The 13,198-nt window shown below is 46.2% G+C and overlaps 2 non-coding genes across 2 annotated transcripts; one reads left to right on the forward strand and one right to left on the reverse strand.

Annotated features, from left to right (window-relative positions):
- Positions 1-1,788: 1,788 nt before the first annotated feature.
- Positions 1,789-1,870, forward strand: trnal-uag (transfer RNA leucine (anticodon UAG)). The gene has a single exon. It is a non-coding gene; the product is annotated as a tRNA-Leu (tRNA).
- Positions 1,871-13,066: 11,196 nt separating this feature from the next.
- Positions 13,067-13,137, reverse strand: trnag-gcc (transfer RNA glycine (anticodon GCC)). The gene has a single exon. It is a non-coding gene; the product is annotated as a tRNA-Gly (tRNA).
- Positions 13,138-13,198: the final 61 nt, after the last annotated feature.

Here is a 13,198-nt window from a genome sequence, read left to right on the forward strand (position 1 = left end):
TAAATTGTACCTGCTCCCGATGATTCCCAAAGAGGATCAAAGACAGTGGTGGAGTATGGTGAATGACTCGAGCCAGAAGTCTTCCGTCCAGTGCCCAGGCTTCCAGAGGGGTAGTCAACGGCTCCGAATTCCGGCCTGGGCAGCTATGTCTTCATCCAACAGATTCCCCTCAGCACCGGAGTCTATCAAGGCAGATAAGGATAGGGACTGTTGGTTGTAGGTTACAGTTGCTTGGATCTGCATCCGGGATTGGGGGGCAGAAGGGAATGTAGTCTGACTCACCAGGGTCCCCCTTCCTAATGGTGAGCCCTCCCTTTTGGCCGAAGGCAGCACGAAAATGGCCAGACTGACCACAATAGAAACAATCCCCGGCTCTGAAACTCTGGAGTCGCTCTGCGGGAGAAAGACGATTCGTCCCAGCTGCATTGGTTCCTCTCCCAGGCTGGTGGAAAAGGGTGTTATTCTAGGAATGGGAGGAGGGGAGTCGTTCTGGCTGGGAGCAGATGGTAAAGAGTGCGTGGGGTAGCGGTTCTCTCCCTCTGCCGTTCTCGGATTCGGTTGTCCAGCCTGGTTGCTAGGGAGATCACTGAATCCAGGCTGTTGGTGTCATCCCTAGCCGTTAACTCGCCCTTTACCTTGTCACAGAGGCCTTGCCGGAATACCTCCTGGAGTGCCTCATCATTCCAGCCCGAGTAGGCCGCTAGCGACCGGAACTCCGCCGTGTATTCGGCAACACTGAGTGAGCCTTGACAGAGAGTGAGCAGACGCTTGGCGGCATCCCTACCGCGGACGGGACGGTCAATAATCTTCCTTATCTCTGAAATGAAGGTGGGGAAGGAAGAGCAGGTCTCTGGCTGATTGTCCCAAAATCGCGGTGGCCCAAGATAAGGCATTCCCTCGCAACAACCCCATCATGTAAGATATCTTCGCTCGGTCAGTGGCGTATGTGGATGGCTGCTGGTCGAACACCAAGGAGCATTGCAGTAAAAAAGCCCTGCACCTCCCCAGATCTCCGGCGTACGGTTCTGGTTCGGCAAGTGCTGCTCTCTTGACGGACGTGTAGTGGGCGTCGCCACTATAGGCTGCCTGGGTCGGTCAGGCAGAGCTCCCGGGGTCGACGTGGTAAAATGGACGGATACTCGGTCGACCTGTTCACTGACCTTCTTTACATCTACTGACAGGGAGCGGAGGTTCTCCATAACAACCCGGAGCAGCTGATCGTGCAGGCCCAGAAGGGGGCCATGGCTGGCGAGGGCTTGTTGCAGGGGATTCGTGTCCGCTGGGTTCATGCTGGCCAGTTTGTTCTGTTGCAAGGGGGCGACGGAGGAGAACCCAAGTGCAGGACACCGGCATGTCGACTGAGTTGGGGAGACTGGATGTAGAACAGGAAACCGGAGGAATCTTGACAAGGTGACGGGATTTACAGGGACTTTCTAGAAACTAGAGCGGAACTTAGAACCAACGGTTCTAATTGGACAAGGGAACGAAGTCTCACACGAGAATAGACCAACAAACTGGCAACCTGTGATAGTTCGCCATCGTGTTTATTTCCCAGTCTCTGATGAAAACCAGGTGTACGGTAATTGGGTAAACTAGCAGCAAATGGAGATCAAATTACTGAAATTGGGGCATTATCAGAGAGAAAGAACTGTTAAAGGGGAACGGCCAGCCGGACCCATGACAGCAGTATGGTGGGGAACTATTTTCAATGGACGCGCAGAGAGCACAATACTCTGAATGTTAACTTGCTCAACGGATCAGTACCCTGTGTAATGAATGCAGAACTGTGGTAGTGTGGCCGAGTGGTCTAAGGCGCTGGATTTAGGCTCCAGTCTCCAAGGAGGCGTGGGTTCGAATCCCACCACTGCCATTTGGTGAAGAATAAATTCTTCCGTTCCGCTAATGCAGAGCAACATCTAAAATTTACTATCGACAATACTTTTGGTGTCAGTCCCTTGAGCAATATTTACAATCCCCACATGCATTCCAGAGTTATCCTTAACCGCCTTTTGACTACACATAGCGAAGTAATCGGTTTTCGAGTCGCAAAGGCATGTGAAACACCATGCGAAATCGACCGGCTGGGAAAACAATTATCAGCCTCACGCTGCAAAACGTAAGAAAAGGGAAAACAACGCATTTGGAAATGTTGACGGCCTCATCTAACTGAACAGTTCGTGTTGCTCTCTGCTCCGCCGAATTTGTTGGATCTGTACTGGTTTTGTAAACATTTTAATGTTCTTTTTTTTCTCTCTGCGGCATTTTGTTTCATGATTGCAAGTAAAACCGCCTTCCCAACAAAGCAATTCACCACATAAAATAAAGACTCCGATATGTGATGAACCGAGTGCCTCCTTTTTACCAGACAAGAGTTTAAAGCAGCTAAACCACAGAGCCCATACGACACCCTGCAGCCGCAGCATACGATGTAACTTGCTCTGTGTCGTTTGTTGACAAGGGAATTCCGTCACATTCAGCTCATTTCTTCAGATTAACTGTTCCGTCTACTTCCAATCAATGCGTCAGTGCATTCAGGAATTCCTTCTCCACAGTGACAATTCCGCCCTATTTGCCAAACATTTCATTCGCATGACAGCCAGGAAAGCACGTCTGTGGCTATATTCATTAGGAGTTTGAGGAAATTCAGTATGTCACTAAATCATCCATCGCATTCACGCTATCTGATCTGGAGGGTCACTACACAGGATCGTAAAAATCTGCAGGGTGTGGGTCACAAACTCAGCCAGCTCCATCATTGGCCCTAGTATATGGGACATCTTCTTCAAAAAGCGATGACTTAAAAGGCGTCAGCTATCATTAAGTATTCCCTACAACAAGGACGTTCTCTCTTCTTATTACTACTATCAGAAGCTTAAGGCACACACGTTTTAAGAACAGCTCTTATCCCTCCGCCATTGGATTGCTGATCGGGCAGTCAACCATCCCATGAACTGTACTGCATTATCTCCTCTTTTTTTGTAATTTAATATTTATATGCTTTTCTTATTACAAAATTTGATATGTTTTATACATTACATTGCACTGCTGCCGACATTTCACGACATATGTCAGTGATATTAAAACTGGTTGTGATTCTAATTCTGATACGGGCGTGTGTCCGATTGGGTATGGTGCTGATTTATTCCGCATTTGGAAGCCGGATATTGTCCCTGAAATTGTTTTTCATTTGGAGTTTTAAGCACCAGGGAGAGGATCATGATGTTCAGGTGCCTTTGCGGCCATGTGTGCGCGTGCAAATTTGGATCTATCCTCCAAAAAAATTATCAAATCAGTCTTTTAATTTGTTCTCAAACAAAACAGTTTGTTTCGATCTTAAGCAATTTATGTCGGATTGGTAGGGTGGCTGAATGGTCGAAGGCGCCAGGCATAAGAAGTGAATTTCTACCTGTAGAAAAGCGAGTAGAAAGCAACCATACATGCAAACAAGTCGTAAGCGGGTCCGATGTGAAACATTTTATATTCAGTTTTCCTTATGACATACAGAGAGACCATTTGATCTGTCTTATCTTTGTGGGACCATAGACCCCACCTTGCATCCCAGGTGGACCCCCCCCCCCAGGCAGCACGGGTCGTTTGGATTGAACCCACGTACCTGGGACTGCGCAAGAACTGCCCCACTCATTAGCAAAAGCGAAATACAGAGCAAAATTATTGTCTGTTGAACGGTAAACAACTGTTACAAGACTCGAAACTGCAGTCTTCAGATCACTCTGATTGACTTTACAGGAAACAGACCTTTTCAATTAGGCCATACGACCAACAGTATCATAAACCTGTAAAACCCAGTCGTCACCACGACCACACACAGCGCTCATATATCACTTGTCAGATGTGAGATCTCGGTACCGGAACTCCCGCCGCAACGGAACGTAAGAGGATCATCATCAAATATATTGCAGTGGTTCATTAAAATCAACACCTTCTCAATGGCAGAAATCATGGGCAGTAAATGCCGACCTCGAGTCAATGAAGCAAATAGATGATAATCTGGGAAAGTGGTTTACACAGAGAATCAGATGAAAGAATATTTTAGGGCGTGAGAGTTAGTAAAATTTGGCAGTAAAATGTGGCCGCGTTAAACAGTTTGGCAGATCAAATGTAAAACACGAAACAGTTAATAGCGGAGGGAGTCTCGGACCTTGGAGCACAGCCTCAGATTACAAGTACGTAATATTCCAACAAAAATGAGGTGGGATTTCTTTAGCCAGAGGAAAGTGAATCTATGGAATTCATTGCCACAGGCGGTTGTGGAGGCCAAACCATTGGACATATTTAAAACAGAGGTTGATAGGTTCTTGATTAATAATGGCGTTAAAGCTTACAGGGGTACGGAAAGAGGATGCGCTTGAGAAGGATAACAAATGGCGCAGCAGACTCGTTGGGTCGAATGGCCTAATTCTGCTCTGTATGTTATGGTCTTAATTGCGGGATCCATAATAGTGTTGAAACATAGAAACATAGAAAAACTACAACACAATTGATGCCCTTCGGCCCACAATGTTGTCCCGAACATGTCCCTACCTTAGAAATTACTATCTCTCTATTTTTCTAAGCTCCATGTACCTATCCAAAAGTATCTTAAAAGACCCTATCGTACCCGTCTCCACCACCGTTGCCGGCAGCCCATTCCACGCACTCACCACACTCTGAGTAAAACATCTCCTCTGTACCTACTCCCCAGTACCTTAAACCAGTGTCCTCTTGTGGCAACCATTTCAGCCCTGGGGAATAGCTTCTGACTATCCACATGATCATCCACATGACCAGGGTCCTATAAGGCTGCAATCATTCCACGATTGATGAAGGCCAATACACTGTATTCCTTCTTAACCACAGAGTCAACCTGCGCAGTTGCTTTGAGCGTCCTATGGTCTCAGACCCCAAGATCCCTCTGATCCCCCACACAGCCAAGAGTCTTACCATTAATACCATATTCTGCCATCGTATTTGACCTGCCAAAATGAACCACTTCACACTTACCTGGGTTTAACTCCATCTGCCACTTCTCAGCCCAGTTTTGCATCCAATCAATGTCCCGCTGTAACCTCTGACAGCCCTCCACAATATACACAACATCCCCAACCTGTGTGTCATCAGCAAATTTACGAACCCCTCACCCCACTTCCTCATCCAGGTCATTTATAAAAATCACCAAGAGTAAGAGCCCCAGAACAGATCCGTAAGGCAGTCCACTTGTCACCGACCTCCATGCTGAGTATGACCCGTCTACAACCACATTTTGCCTTCTTTGGGCAAGCCAGTTCCGGATCCAGAAAGTAATGTCTCGTTGGATTCCATGCCTCCTTATTTGCTCAATAAGCCTTGCATGGGGTACCTTGCTGAAATCCATATACACTACATCGACTGCTCTTCCGTCATCAATCTGTTTAGACACAGCCTCAAAAATTCAAGCAGGCTCGTAATGCACGACCTGCACTTGACAAAGACATGTTGACTATTCCTAATCATATTATACCTCTCCAAATGTCATAAATCCTGCCTTTCGGGATCTTCTCCATCAACTTACCAACCACTGAGGTAAGGCTATCTCTACTCCCTTTCTTAAATAAAGGAACACTATTCACAGTCCTCCAATCCTCCGGAACCTCTCCCGTCTCCATTGATGATGCAATGATCATCGCCAGAGGCTCAGCAATCTCCTCCCTCGCCTCCCACAGTAGCCTGGGGTGCATCGCATTCGGTGCCGGCGACTTATCCAACTCGATGCTTTCCAAAAGCTCCAGCTCATCCTCTTTCTTAATATCTACATGCTGAAGCTTTTCAGTCTGCTTCAAGTCATCACTACAATCACCAAGATTCTTTTCCACAGTGAATACTGAAGTAAAGTAATCATTAAGTACTTCTGCTGTTTTCTCCGGGTCCATACACACTTGCACACTATTACACTTGATAGGTCCTATTCTTTCACGTCTTATCCTCTTGCTCTTCACATACTTGTAGAATGCCTTGGTGTTCTCCTTAATCCTGCCTGCCAAGGCCTTCTCATGGCCCCTTCTGGCTCTCCTAATTTCCTTCCTGAACTCCTTCCTATTAGCTTTATAATCTTCTAGATCTCTAATATTACATAAGCTTTTCTTTTTTTTTCAATGGATTTATTACAGCCTTTTTACACCAGGGTTCCTGTACTCTACCATAACTTCCCTGATTCATTGGAACGTACCAATGCAGAACTCCACATAAATATCCTGTTACAGTACATCTCCGGCAACAATGAATATAGAATTGAGACAGGTTTTTTATAAACAGGTAAACATTTATTTAACTCTGTTCAACAAAAATGAAAAGTAAACAAATGACTAACTTAACCGGAAGTTAACTGCTATAAGGCAACACTAACAGTTCTTAAAGTGATAAATATGAATACAGTCTTAAAGTGGTAAATGGAAACAGAGTTCTCAAACTTGGTAAATTCGAAAGTCCAAGTGAATTATACAGTCAATTAGGAGAGACTTTCCTGAAGTAATGAATTCCTGGGCGACTTGACGTTACTGCTGATCCCTGTTGAAATATGCCTTGCCACAAGGATTCACGACAAAGGAAATAAAAACGGCTCAAAGGAACTGACCTTTTCCTTGACGAATAACACTGCCCCAACGTCTTCTGCTCTTACAGGCAGGGGTTATCTCGGATGCAGGTTACTATTTCCTCAACGAAGATCCAATAAGGTCGATCCTGTATTAAACCACCAACGCCACCAACCTTACTCGATCCTTCGGGTCTCCGTACTTCGGTAACTGCTTTACTCTCCAACTGAATTGCAAAGGAGAATCAAACCAAAACTGGCAGTGTCTGGCGAAACTGCCAGCAATAACCTTTGAGACTTAAGATAGAAAGTAAAACTCCATTTTAAAACAAAACTGCGTCTTGAGATGAATACGCAGCATAACAGAGTAGCTGACGAATTAAACAATGCATCACAGCATGGCTTTCCCGTTTTATACCTGTTGGAACAGGCCATCACATGACCTCACACTGCCGGGAAAATTACATCATGTGACCTCGCACTGGCGGGAAATTACATCACCCCACCATCACAAGACCATTACATTATGCTCACCAGATACTCAATTACATCATGGTCATAAGACAGTCACAGGATATCCACGGAGTATGTAACAATCCCCCGAATATTTGCCACATTTCTTCCGTACTTTTCCCTGAGAACATCTGTTTCCAATTTACGCTTCCAATTTCCTGCCTTATAGCTTCATAATACCCCTTACCTCAATTAAACGCTTTTCTAACTTGTGTGTTCCTATCTCTCTCCAATTCTATTGTAAAGGAGATAGAATTATGATTACCATCTCCAATTCTATTCTCTCACATCTTATCCTCTGGTTCTTCACATACTTGTAGAATGCCTTGGGAGTTTCCACAGCCCTGTCTGCCAAGCCTTCTCATGGCCCCTTCTGACTCTCCTAATTTCATTCTTAAGCTCCTTCCTGTTAGCATATAATCTTCTAGATCTCTATCATCCCTCCATTACTGCCTCCTTTTTTGCAGCCCTGACACTATCTCTGATCAACAGTGCCATGCCCCCACCTCTTTTGCCTCCCTCCCTGTCCTTTCTGAAACATCTAAAGCCTGACATTCGAAGTAACCATTCCTGCCCCTGAGCCATCCAAGTCTCTGTAATGGCCACAACATCAGAGCTCCAAGTACTGGTCCACGCTCTAAGCTCATCCGCTTTGTTTATCCGCTTTGCATTAAAATAGACTCAACTCAAACCATCAGCCTGAGCACATCCCTTCTCTATCACCTGCCTATCCTCCCTTTCGCACTGTCTCCAAGCTTTCTCTATTTGTGAGCAGAACTCCCTTTCTTCCGTCACTTCAGTTCGGTTCCCACCCCCAACAATTCTAGTTTAAACTCTCAACAATAACTTTTGCAAAACTCCCCACCAGGATATTGGTCCTCCTCAGATTCAAGTGCAATCCGATATTTTTATGCAGGTCACGCGTGCCCCAAAAAAGGACCCAACGATACATAAACCTGAATCCCTGCCCCCTGCTCCAATCCCTCAGCCATGCATTTATCCTCCACCTCATTCTATTCCTATTCTCACTGTCGCGAGACACAGGCAGTAATCCCGAGATTACTACCTTCGTGGTCCTGCTTCTCAACTTCTTTCCTAACTCCCTGTAGTCTTTTTTCAGGGCCTCTTCCCTTTTCCTAACTATGTCATTGGTACCAATATGTACCACGACCCCTGGCTGTTCTCCCTCCCACCGCAGGATATCTTGGACGCGATCTGTAATATCCCGGAACCTGGCACCTGGAAGGCATACTACCATCCCAGTTTCTTTCCTGCGTCCACAAAATCGCCTGTCTGACCCCCTAACTATATAGTCCCAAATCACTATTGCCTTCCTTTTCTTTTCCCTACTTGTCTGAGCCACAGGGCCAGTCTCTGTGCTAGAGGCATGGCCACTGTTGCTTCCCCTCGGTAGGCTTTTCCCCACCCCACCCCGGCCCAACAGTACTCAAACGGGAGTTTTTATTGTCAAGAGGTACAGCCACAGGGGTACTGTCTAGTACCTGACTCTTCCCCTCTCACTCCTGACTGTGACGCACTTGTGTATCTCCCGTGGCCCCGGTTTGACCACTCCGTTCTATCACCTCTTCGCTCTCCCTGACCAGGGATTCACACAATTATATTGAAGTCAGAGTCTATATCTCCTAGAACTGTATGCATTGTTTAATACAGTGATAAAGAAGGCACAGAGTTCAAAATTCAAGAAGTTAAGTGTTGTTTTACGGAAGTATGGTTTGGCCATATTTAGAGTGTTACGTTCAATTCCGATTGCTTTCAATTCTGGTTGCTTTGGATTGAGTGCAGAAGAGTTTTACCAGGACGCTTCCCCAACTAAAGGGCATCTGAAATTAAGGGAAACTTGGACTGTTTACTGTAGACGACCAAAAGCTGAGGAGAGCCAGATGGATGATTATGTGAGCAATAGTGACAGCCGACGTGCTGGGCTGCAGTCTTGACTTCAGATGTGAAGTGTTAGTACATGTATTGGTAAGTGTATGGGTGAGGTGTGTGGGTATGAAAAATGGATACGGCAAGGAAATGGTTAACAGTTAGGAATTTGTGGGTCTGTCCTGTTTTGAAGTTTTACCTGTGTGATGGACAAATTGACCCTTGATACGAGATAAGGGGACAACAATGTGACTCCCGTCTACCTGATAACATGGCCTGAAAGCAAGCTATAAGTGCTTATTTGTGTAAAAGTAATTAATCACCTTGTCTCCAAAGAATTTTTTTTTACATTGTTTGTTTGTAAGATTAATAGAATGCATTGTCCCTGAGGAGGCAAAGACCATTGTTGAAGGTCACTCGATCCAATGGTTAGGGTCGTGTAAACGTCGGATTTGATGCCTAGACCCTTCCAGCTGGATTGGGAGGTGACGATAGGGCTATAAAAGGTGAAAAAGCTCTTTCTTGGGCAGGCCACTCGCCTGGGTCCCAGCTTCGGACCGAGCAGCTGAACCGGAAGCAAGGACCTGCAGCCTTGCGAGTCCACAGTCGACCACGCAGATGTTGCTAATTATACTCGATGGTGTAGACTACTGGGGGTTGCTTAAGTTAGCCCTACATATTAGTGGTGTGGGTAGTGTATAAAATAAAGCGTTTCTCGCAACTCTCTACTTTCTTCTCTGTATTAACAATAAAGTGAGTCTCAGAGGATCTACCGAGTCTGGGTCCATTTGTTCGAGCGAAAACAAATAGTTGCAGCATTCACTTGTTACGGTTATGTTTATCAGTTTTTGTGGAACAGTACGCTAGAAATATTTCTGCACCAACACTTCTCTCAGAGTCGCTTAAAAACTAAGATCTATCTCTATCTACCTTTCCCTGTATCTATTCATCGATATCTAGCTAGCTAGTTAGGCTGCTCTGGAACTTTTTATTGCTAACTGCCGACGTGACATCAACCGTCTCGACTACACCATACCTTGTTCCAATTCCAACTTCACTCCTTCCGAACGCTCTGCTCTCCACTCCCTCCGCACCAATCCCAACCTTACCATGAAAGCCACTGATCTAGTCTGGTGTACTGACCTCTACTTTGCCGAGGCACAGCGACAACTCTCTGATACCTCCTCTTATTTAATCCTCGAACATGACCCCACTAAGGAGCACCAGGCCATTGTCTCCTATACAATCACCAACCTTATCAGCTCTGGGGATCTTCCATCCACTGCCACCAAACTCATAGTTCCCACACACCGCACTTCCCGTTTCTACCTCCTACCCAAGATCCACTAACCTGCCTGTCCAAGTAGACCCATTGTTTCAGCTTGTTCCTGCTCCATCGAACTCATTTCTGCATACCTCGACACTGTTTTATTCCCCGTTGTTCAATCTCTTCCAACCTATGTTCGTGACACTTTTCACGCTTTGAATTTTTTCAATGATTTTAAGTTCCCTGCCCCCCACCGCCTTATTTTCACCATGAATGTCCAGTCCCTATATACCTCCATTCCCCACCAGGAATGTCTCAAAGCTCTCCGCTTCTTTTTTGGAGTCCAGACCTAACCAGTTCCCCTCTACCACCACTCTCCTCCGTCTAGCGGAAATGGTCCTTACTCTTAATAATTTCTCCTTTGGCTTCTCCCTCTTCCTTCAAGCTAAAGGTGTAGGCATGGGCACCCGTATGGGTCCCAGTTATGCCTGCCTTTCTGTTGGCTTTATGGAACGGTCCATGTTCCAAGCCTATACGGGTATCCATCCCCCTCTTTTCCTTTGCAACATCGACGACTGCATTGGCGCTGACTCCGGTACGCATGCTGAGCTCGTTGACTTCATTAACTTTGCCTCCAACTTTCACCCTGCCCTCAAATTTACCTGGTCCATTTCCGACTCCTCCCTCCTCTTCCTTGATCTCTCTGCCTTTGTCTCTGGAGACAGCAGATGTCTACTATAAGCCCACTGACTCTCACAGCTACGTGGACTATTCCTCTGTCCACCCTGTTACTTGCAAAAATGCTATCCCCTTCTCTCAATTCCTCCGCCTCCGCCGCATCTGCACTCAGAATGTAGCCTTTCATTCCAGGACGAAGGAGATGTCTTCCTTTTTTAAACAACGGGGCTTTCCTTCCTCCACCATCAACTCTGCCCTCAAACGCATCTCTCCCATTTCCTGCACATCTGCCCTCACCCCATCCGCACGCCATTCCACTCGGGATAGGGTTCCTATTGTCCTCACCTACCACCCCACCAGCCTCCGTGTCCAACATATAATTCTCCGTAACTTCCGCCATCTCCAACGGGACCCCACCACCAATGACATCTTTCCTCCCCCCCCATCCGCTCCACTTTCTGCTTTCCGCAGGGATCTCTCCCTTCGCGACTCGCTTGTCCATTCTCTCCCCCCCCCCCCACCACCCCATCCCCATCCCTTCCCACCGATCTCCCTCCTGGCACTTAACTGTAAGCAGAACATGTGCTACACCTGCCCTTACACTTCCTCCCTCACCACCATTCAGGGCTCCAAGCAGTCTTTCCAGGTGAGGCGACACTTTACCTGTGAGTGGGCTGGTGTAATATACCGTGTCCGATGTTCCCTTCTATATATTGCCTTCTATATATTGATGAGACCCGACGGAGTCTGGGAAACCGTTTCGCTGAACACCTACGTTCTGTCCGCCAGAGAAAGCAGGATCGCCCAGTGGCCACACATTTTAATTCCACGTCCCATTCCCATTCTGATATGTCAATCCATGGCCTCCTCTACTGTCAAGATGAAGCCACACAGCTACAGGAACAACACCTTATATTCTGTCCGGGTAGGCTCCAACCTGATGGCATGAATATTAATTCTTCTAACTTTTGCTAATGCCTGTCCTCCCCTTCTTACCCCATCCCTAATTTTAAATTTTAATTATTTTTTTCTCTTTCCCTCTCACAATAACTCCTTGCCTGTTCTCCATCTTCCTCAGGTGCTCCCCTCCCCCTTTCTTTCTTTCAAGTCCTTCCGTCCTCTGATACTCCCCCTTCTCCAGCCTTGTATCCTTTTTGCCAATCCACTTCCCAGCTCTTAGCTTCATCCCTCCCCGTCCTGTCTTCTCCTATCGTTTCGGCTTTCCCCTGCCCACTTTCAAATCTCTTACTATCTCTTCTTCAGTTAGTCCTGAGGAAGGGTCTCGCCCCGAAACGATGACAGTACATCTCCCTATAGATGCTGCCTGGCCTGCTGCGTTCCACCAGCATTTTGTGTGAGTTGCTTGAATTTCCAGCACCTGCAGATTTTCTCGTATTTGCGTGTTTGCTATTTATTCTTTTTGTATGTCTGCCTCTCAATCAATCAATCTATCTATCTATCTATCTATCTATCTATCTATCTATCTATCTATCTATCTATCTATGTGTTTATCTGTCTAAGCCGACAAAATGCTGGAGGAACTCAGAAGTCAGGCAGCATATTTGACAGAGTAAGCAGTCAGCTTTTCAGTCCGAGACACTCCATCAGGACAGGTAGATAGATAGACAGTCAGACAGATCTCATGAGTCCAGATGAATGGACTTCGCCCAAAACGTTGACTGTGTATTCTTTTCCATAGAAGCTACCTGGCCTGCTGAGTTCCTCCAGCATTTTGCGTGTGTTGCTTGGATTTCCAGCATCTGTAGAATTTCTCGAGTTTGTGCTTCTACCTATCTATCATCTATTTAGCATTCTGTCTATCTATCCAATTATATATACATCAATCCAGTCATTTATTTATGTATCAATGAAAGTATCAATCTATCCATCTATCTGTCTGTATGTCTCTCTATCGGTCTGTCTACTTATCAATCTATTTCCCCTCTGTCGCGTGCTCTCTCTCTCTATCTCTCTCTCTCTCTTCCCCTCCCCCTCCCCCTCCCCCCCTCCCAAGTTGCAGTTAATAGATTCTTATTATTCAGATTCTCCAAGACCAGTATTGAACGAGAGAGATGGCATCTCCCTGTTTTGGCGAATTGCAGGTTTTCTGGGTTACTGCTGTTGATGCGTGCAATGACCAAAGGAAAAAAATTAATTGCATTGGCCGGGAATCGAACCCGGGCCTCCCGCGTGGCAGGCGAGAATTCTACCACTGAACCACCAATGCAAGTTGTGGTTTGGTTTACGTGGACTCCAGATTAGCAGTACACTTCTGAAACTATTTTTTT

The sequence above is a fragment of the Hypanus sabinus genome, chromosome 9 (assembly GCF_030144855.1).
Source record: "Hypanus sabinus isolate sHypSab1 chromosome 9, sHypSab1.hap1, whole genome shotgun sequence".
NCBI lineage: Eukaryota > Metazoa > Chordata > Chondrichthyes > Myliobatiformes > Dasyatidae > Hypanus > Hypanus sabinus.